Source organism: Taudactylus pleione, unplaced genomic scaffold, assembly GCF_031769625.1.
Source record: "Taudactylus pleione unplaced genomic scaffold, aTauple2 ptg000564l, whole genome shotgun sequence".
NCBI classification, from domain to species: domain Eukaryota; kingdom Metazoa; phylum Chordata; class Amphibia; order Anura; family Myobatrachidae; genus Taudactylus; species Taudactylus pleione.
This window is the reverse complement of record NW_028284966.1, coordinates 1,271,711-1,280,080: the sequence shown is the minus strand read 5'-3', so window position 1 is coordinate 1,280,080 and position 8,370 is coordinate 1,271,711.

Genomic DNA, 8,370 nt, shown 5'->3' with positions numbered 1-8,370 from the left:
CATGTTTTAATTGCAACCAAGCGGGACACATAGGTAAGTACTGCAAAGTGAAGAACACCACACAGGAACACGAGTTTCCCATGGGTTCATAGGCAACCCCAGTATCTTCTCCCAGGCCTTATATGACTGTTTACAATCTTTTCAACCTATCAATGGATCTGTTCTAATGTAAAATGTGGACGATTTATTGTTGTATTTTAAATGATAATAAACTGTTGTGCTTTATCTCCCACTCATAGGACACAAGGTTGCTAAGGATAAACGGCAGCCATGCCAGGCTAAGGTCGACTACTCGGAATACTATCCAACCCAGTGGCACAGGCATTATTTAGAGCAGTAGCTATTAATAAAATAACAAGATTTAATTGCAGGAACCTGTATGCAGATACTATATCCCTAGAATTATTAAAAATGATAGGGGACTTATTTTACAGGTGACATTTCAAAGAACGATGGGTAACAACACTAAGATTATCCCAGACTGTCTTTTCCTTTATTTGGCCCCCTTTGAGATACTGTTCAAACAGGCAGCCTCATGTGTAAATATGATAATGAGGTTACTGTAAAGGGTCTCACGAAGATGAATGCGAATAACAGAAATTGAAAGTGTTATTAACTAACATTTAATGCAAACTGTCATGATGTCAAATCTGGAAAATTTTTATGATCCAAATATTTTTAGCTCAGGTTGTTTGACTGATCGGTGGAAAGGTCCGTATCTGACGATACTACATCCACAAAGGGTGGCCGAGGAAGATACATGGGTCCATTCCACTCACTATAGGGAGGTTAACCACCTGGTGGAGATACAAGGCGGAGACAAGGCCGATAACGTGGACCTTTCAATTGCGAGCTTGTGCCGGAATGATTAAAAAGGTGACGGTGAGATATCTGAGCTAAATAAATGTGTAGGTCAGTGCTTCCAGCAATGGAGTGGTCTGCTGTGGTCATCCTAGTTCTTCTTTTTTCCAGAGTTTTTGTCGTGATGATCTGTTTGGGGATACTCTGTGATGGAGGACCGATCGCGGAAATGGGAGCTGATGGCAGTGCTGATGAAGTGGAGTCAGGAGGAGTGCAATGCCAATCAGTGGAGTGTCTGACCAATTTTAGTATCGTAATTGTTATGTTATTTGGGAAGAATATTTCCAGAAGTTATAACCCTCACACATGTTGAAATGCTTGGTATACATAAAAACACACCATCACCATATCTTCACACGCAATATGAACATAGAGGCAAAATAAATATGATACCTGGTGACATGCATAAAGCCACTCAGTTAATTAGTGAGACAACTGGCTTTCAAGTTCTAGTCACATTGGACCAATCCAGAATTGCTCGGGGTACATTAAATTTTAAATATATCGAGGAACTTGCCAAATTGATAGATAATATCACCGAGATGTACGATGACACATTCAGGTATACAGGGAGAGAAAGAAATGGTGCAACACAGGCTAGTGTTGAATTATTTAACTGCTGTTACTGGAGGGTATTGTGTAACATTGGCCACCCAATTTGGAGTAAAATGTTGCACCTATGTCACCAATGATACCAGCGACCCTAAGGAGGTGATGGACCGGAAGATGGATGAAATTCTGCAGCTAAAGTGGGAATTTCGCAAGAACCATAACGCTTCAGTGGCTGAAGTAGGGGAGAAGATAGAAGGATGGGTGTCATGGCTGAACCCAGTGAAATGGTTCTCAGGTATAGGGGAATGGGTCCAGAAAGTGATCGCCAGCATAGGCAAATTCTTAATCCTTATACTGATTGTCATCATAAAAATTGGCATATGCGTCCGGTGTGTTGCTATTGTGTTGAAGTGTTGAAAATGTAAAAATAGAGTAAAATGAAATAATGAAATTATGATAGTGGCCAGTATGAATACCGAGGTAAATACAGAACTGCATTACAACCCTGAGCTAGGAAATACCATCATTTAATGTATTATTGAAATGTTATTTTTAAAACACCTCAGATAATGTAAAGTCTAAATTCCCCTTCAAGACTGCTTTTATAAGACTGGTGCATCCCCACACCTTTCACATGATCTTCCAAGATCCGCAGTGTGCGTATAATAGTAGCTTTATGTCCCCACTCAGAGACACATTATTGATGGATTAAGAACCACCTTGTGCCATCCCATAATAACACTAAATAATATTTAAATGTAAGCCTAAATTAAATTTTAAGATCAGATTGTGATAGCATGTTGTTCAATATCAAAGGGTGGACTGTCGAAACTAGATTATTGGCTGAGACAAGATCAGTTTAAAATTGAATCGCAGCAACACCATCTTGCGACTGTCCGCAAGACGCCATTTTGCGAGATGGCCGCCTAAGCGCCATTTTAGATAAACTCACACTTTAGTACATGTAGCGATAATACTATTAGCAAGTTACGGCGATTCACCAGAAGCCTATTTCATGACTTTATGTACTATAAAGGATATACTTCAGAAATGACTTTACAGTATGCCAAAATTGGTTGCATTAGCTGAATAAAGCAAATGACTATGTGACAACTAGCTTGTTTAGATAAGCTTCCTGGACAGTGTCTGCCCTTATTACAGGTGGTCTGGCTCGAATACACACCTACATTAGCAAGCTTCCTGCAATGACATGACTTCAAAGACTAGAGTGTCATCTTAGGTCTGTCTCTAGTAGCTGGGCTATTTGCATTTCACACAAGAGACTGGGAGAATAAAGAGTTTTTCTTTTGAATCCAGGGACAAGGGGGGGGACTGCTGGCAGAGTGGGCATGTGGAACTATCTGGCTCAGCATGTCACACTGTGAGAGTTAAGTGCACCCTTACTCATACACACATTAATACGTCTTTATATCAAACCCCGAATACTCACACATTACATATTCACACGTAAGGTTTAATAAGCTTTAAGGTGTATGATTTAAGTTGGTTCACTTAGTTTAAATGCTGAGAAATAAAGATATTTGATAACTAAGGTATTATACATGCTAAACAAGTCATGTTTGGTTTTGCACTGATGCATACTCTTTTTACAGTATTCTGGTGTTATCGGTGGGGAGATCGCATCATGCATTCTCGAGTTAAGGATCGCAGAGCCTACAAGCAACAAAATGTATATTTCATGAACAACTGTTAGTATGTTGCAGGGGGCAGAAAGGGAAAGATCCCCAGCTGTTAGAGGCAGGGAGAGTCTATTGGAACCAGCCTGTTAAGTGCCCTGTAACAGATGCTTCTCCCCTGGAACCAATAACATCAGCAACAAACTTCTCTATTGTCCTGTTTATTCTGGGGGGGTATAAATATGTGTGCTCAAACGCTGGGTTCTTAGTCTTCGTGCTGAATGCTGTATGACGAGGGGTCACTTGCTGATGCATATCTTCGGGTCCGGAAGCGCTGCGTATGTATACTGTACTTGGGTCTGTATAATTTTCTTTTGCGCCTAAATTGTGTCTGGATCAATTGCGTGTAACTGTCTGAACTTTTACTTGAATAACACTTGTGCTTTGGAACCACAGATTCCAGGTCTAAGTCTTTATTTACTGTATGACTGCGTACGCAAATTAGCGTCATCCTTAGAGGTTTATAGGAAGGGTATTAGAAGGTACAGGAAGGGGTATATAGAGGTTCATTTTAATATCTTCAATAGCTATGTGTATTTTCATGTTTTTGGTGTTCAAGACAAAATGCTGATAATCATGAAACATTGAAACTGACACCTCCATGTCTGCCTGTTTTTCATTCATTGTCAAGACTCTTGGAGTGCCACTCATAAGTTGGGATTTGTGTGGCAGTGGGACATGCACCTAGAGCAGTTGCATCATTCCCCATTAGGAGTGCCAGCCATTTTAGACTTGATATATATATATATATATATATATATACATAGAGAAGAGTCAGCACATCCAGGGTAACAAAGTAGAAAAAATGTTTATATTCAATAAATGTCCATAGTAATAATGTATGATTTAATATTGGGAAGAGACTTTCCTCACTTCTGGAAGTTGTGGGAAAGCCAGTTTTGCACTGTGGTAAATCACCCTGCCTCATATGAAAGGGTGAATGATGTAGTAGCGGAGTCAGAGATGTTCCCATTTTCTAGCATGATTGGCGAAATAGAGAATGCGGAGTGTGATGGTGGCTCACCAAGTGTTGAAGAGCTAATTGATTATTTGCCGGATTTAGAGGTCAGAAGAGAGGTCTTTGCCGTAGAGCAGTTAAATGACCCTACTCTGGTGAAAGCCAGGGAGAATGTCAGGGTGGTCAATGGTAAGCCCGTAGATCCCAATAGTCCCTTGATGTACCCACACATGGTAATATGTCAGGACCTGTTGTATCAGATGACTAAGAAAGGGGAGGAGATAATGGAACAATTAATAGTCCCCAAAGCTTACAGGAGAATGGTGTTAGATCTGGCCCATGGTCATATAACGGCAGGCCACCTAGGGGTAGAGAAAACCACTGAGCGGATCATGCAGAGGTTTTTTTGGCCCGGTGTCAATAAAGACGTGTCTGATTTTTGCGCCTCCTGCCCTGAATGCCAATATAATGCTCCCAGACCACATTTCAAAAGTCCTCTAGTCCCACTACTAATTATAGAGGTACTGTTTGAAAGGATAGCTATGGACTTGGTGGGGACCCTTGTTGAAGTCTGCCTGGGGACATCAATATATTCTAGTAATTCTGGACTATGCTACCAGATACCCAAAAGCGATACCACTACGCAATACATCTGCCAAGTCCATTGCTAGAGAGCTGGTCCATGTGTTTAGCAGGTTGGGAATACCTAAAGAGATATTAACTGATCAGGGTACCCCGTTCATGTCAAAAGTTATGAAGGAGTTGTGCCGCCTGTTTAAGATTAACCAGTTAAGGATCTCGGTTTATCACCCCCAAACTGATGGACTTGTCAAGAGGATTAACAAGACCTTAAAACATATGGTAAAGAAAGTAGTCAACAAAGATGGTAAAGATTGGGATTATTTGTTGCCTTATCTGCTGTTGGCCATAATCCTCCACCAAGTTTTCACCTTTCGACTTGTTATATGGGAGACATCCAAGAGGGTTACTAGACATAGCCAAGGAGATGTGGGAAGGGCAGTCTAGTCCTTATAAAACAGTGATTGAACATGTTTCCCAGATGCAAGAGAGAATTGTGGCTGTAGTGCCGATAGTTAAGGAGCAATTAGAACCGGCCCAACTAGCACAGCAGAGGGTATATAACCGCAATGCACAGTTAAGAAACTTTGCTACTGGGGACAGAGTGTTGTTGTTCATTCCTACTGTAGAAAGTAAGCTGTTGGCTAAGTGGCAAGGGCCCTTTGAGATCTTAGAAAAAATGGGACAGGTAAACTATAAAGTTTACCAGCCGGGGAATAGAAAACCCGAACAGATATATAATGTGAATCTGATAAAACCCTGGAAGGATAGAGCGGCACAGTCAGCCATCCAAGCCGCTCCAGTAAAACCCTGTTCCCTGGTACCCGAAGTGACCGTGGCAAAAACCCTGTCAGCCAGTCAACAGCAGGAGGTCAAGGAATTTTTTATCTGAAATAGAGTACTGTTTTCTGACCTGCCAGGAAAACCACGGTCATCAAACATGACTTAGTTACTGACCCGGGGGTTAAGGTTAACCTAAAGGGAATCTGTGTCAAAGGAAATAAAAAAAATTTAGAATTGGGGGTAATTGAAGAATCACATAGTGAGTGGTCCAGTCCTATTGTGTTGATTACAAAGCCAAATGGGAGTGTGCATTTTTGTAATGACTTCCAAAAGCTGAACAGTGTTTCAAAATTTGATGCCTTCCCGATGTCAAGGGTGGATGAACTAATTGAAAGGCTGGGGACAGCAAGGTATTTAACCACTCTGGACCTAACCAAAGGGTATTGGCAAGTGCCATTAACCAAAAATGCCAAAGAAAAAACTGCTTTTTCTGCACCAGAAGGGTTGTTTCATTATAAGATGTTACCATTTGGGCTACAGGGGGCGCCTGCTACCTTCCAAAGAATTATGGATAGACCCCATAGACAATATGCTGTGGCTTATCTGGATGATGTGGTCATACATAGTCCTGATTGGCAGTCTCACTTACCCAGAGTACAAGCAGTGTTAGACTCCATACTTAAGGCAGGTCTGATGGCCAACCTGAAAAAGTGTTGTCTAGGGATGGAGGAATTAAAATATCTGGGGAACACCATTGGCAGAGGTTTGATAAAACCACAGCTCAATAAGATTTAGGCAATACCGGACTGGCCACGACCCCTCAATAAGAAGCAGGTGAGACCCTTCTTAGGGATCACTGGATTCTATAGGAGGTTTATACCCTGTTTTGCCACCATTGCGGTCCCACTTACTGACCTTACCAAGGGCAAACAAAAAACCATGGTGGAATGGGGTGCGGAAGTGGAGAAAGCTTTCCAATAATTAAAAATAGCCTTATGTACCCAACCTGTTCTGGTAACCCCTGATTTTGAAAAAGAGTTTGTGGTACAAACCGATGCGTCCGGTGTAGGCATCAGAGCCGTCCTGTCCCAAAGCAGAGAGGGTGAGGAATTTTTTACCTGAGCAGGAAATTGAATACCCATGAGTGAAACTATGCCACAGTGGAAAAGGAAGCTTTGGCCATAAAATGGGCATTAGAAACTCTCAGGTACTATTTGGTGGGAAGAAATTTCAAATTGATTACTGACTATGCACCTCTGAAATTGATGTCCGAAAACAAGGACAGTAACACAAGAATAACAAGGTGGTTCTTGGCACTACAAACCATTAAGTTTTCAGCAGAGCACAGGCAAGGAAGCCAGCTGGCCAATGCAGATGCATTGTCACGCGTACATTGCTTGGGGGCTTCAGTTGTTCCACTCCACAGGTCAAAACAAAGGAGGGGGATATGTGATAGGATCACTGGTAAAGTGGTCAGTAGTAGATACATTTGCCCTAGGTTTTTGACCTATGTGTTCTAAAAAGCCCCCAGGAGAAAGTCTGCACTAAAGCAGATTTGAGTTTCGGCTTTTGGAAAAGCCGGTTTGGGACCTGGGGATGTGGATGTGAGGAGAGGGTGGGCTCCATCCACAACCCAATCCAGGTTTTGTTTTTTGGCCTGTTAGCAGGCTCATTAAGCTCTGCACCTGAAACTGGCTGATATAAGCTGTGTCTAATTGTAAGGGAGTTGCTGATACCTGGGAGAGCAGGCACGCTGGCTGGCTCAGAGACACTTGGTGAAACTATCTGTAAGGTCTGTGCATGTGCTTGTGTTGATGGTGGAGGCAGTAGGCCCCACTTTTTCTTTAGAGAGGGAACCTCTTGTTTAGTTAGCACCCAGACAGGCTAGCATTTACTTTTATGTTTCGTTTTTCCATTTTCTAGGCACAATAAAGACTGGCGCCGACCAGTTAGCACGAGACCCAGACTGGTGTACTATTTTCCAGCTGCTGTGTGTGTAAAGAGGGTGTCCATCTACCCCAGGAGAGGGACCCCTAATCTAGTCCTGTTACTATATATATATATATATATATATATATATATAAATATATATATATAAATTAGGGGTGGCACTACTGAATTAGTATAGATAAAGAAAAAACTGCAGAGACTTGCAATGTTTTCAGTTTTAATACAACAATGTGGCGTCTCAGTTTTTTCTTCATCTACACTAATCCAGGAGTGCCACTCCTGTCTATGCTTATATATATATATATATATATATATATATATATATAGTGTATTCAAGGTGTGCAGTCCAGGATTCTTTCCTATATACTCCAGATTTCACTTAGTGCATAGTGGGGATGTTTTCATTCAAAATTAAAATAAACTCCTCGTTATGGATACTTAATAATCGTGGCAGATCAACAATATTTAATACATGCCCTTTAAGAACAAATTTCTCACAAACACACAAATTTATGATCATCATTTATTATTTTATAGAAAATAACAATGATATTAAAATATAGCACTACATACAGTATATGTGTATATATACTTCTCAACAAAATAAGCAATCACATCATTCTGCAAGTCAGTGTAAAATACATACAGTATATATTATCCTCATAATAACAAATTCACATCAGTTTATCACTGCAGTAACTGAACTCTGTTGTGGTGTAACTAGGGGGGCCCAAGGGGCCATGCCCTGGGCCACCTGGCAGGCCCAGCAGAGGGGGCATCACTGGCCAGGGCATCGTACCCGCACACCGCCAAGATTGCACCCTGACCAAAATTTTGATGTCACTTTAATAAGCAGGCAATTGTGCCTGCTGGTGCTGGCTGGGCTGTCTGTAGGGGGAGCTGCAGCAGAAGTGCACAGCCCCACCCAGGCAGTCTTCCTATGTTGTATCCTGACAGCTGCCCTAGGTTACAGATTCTTCCTTCCACAGT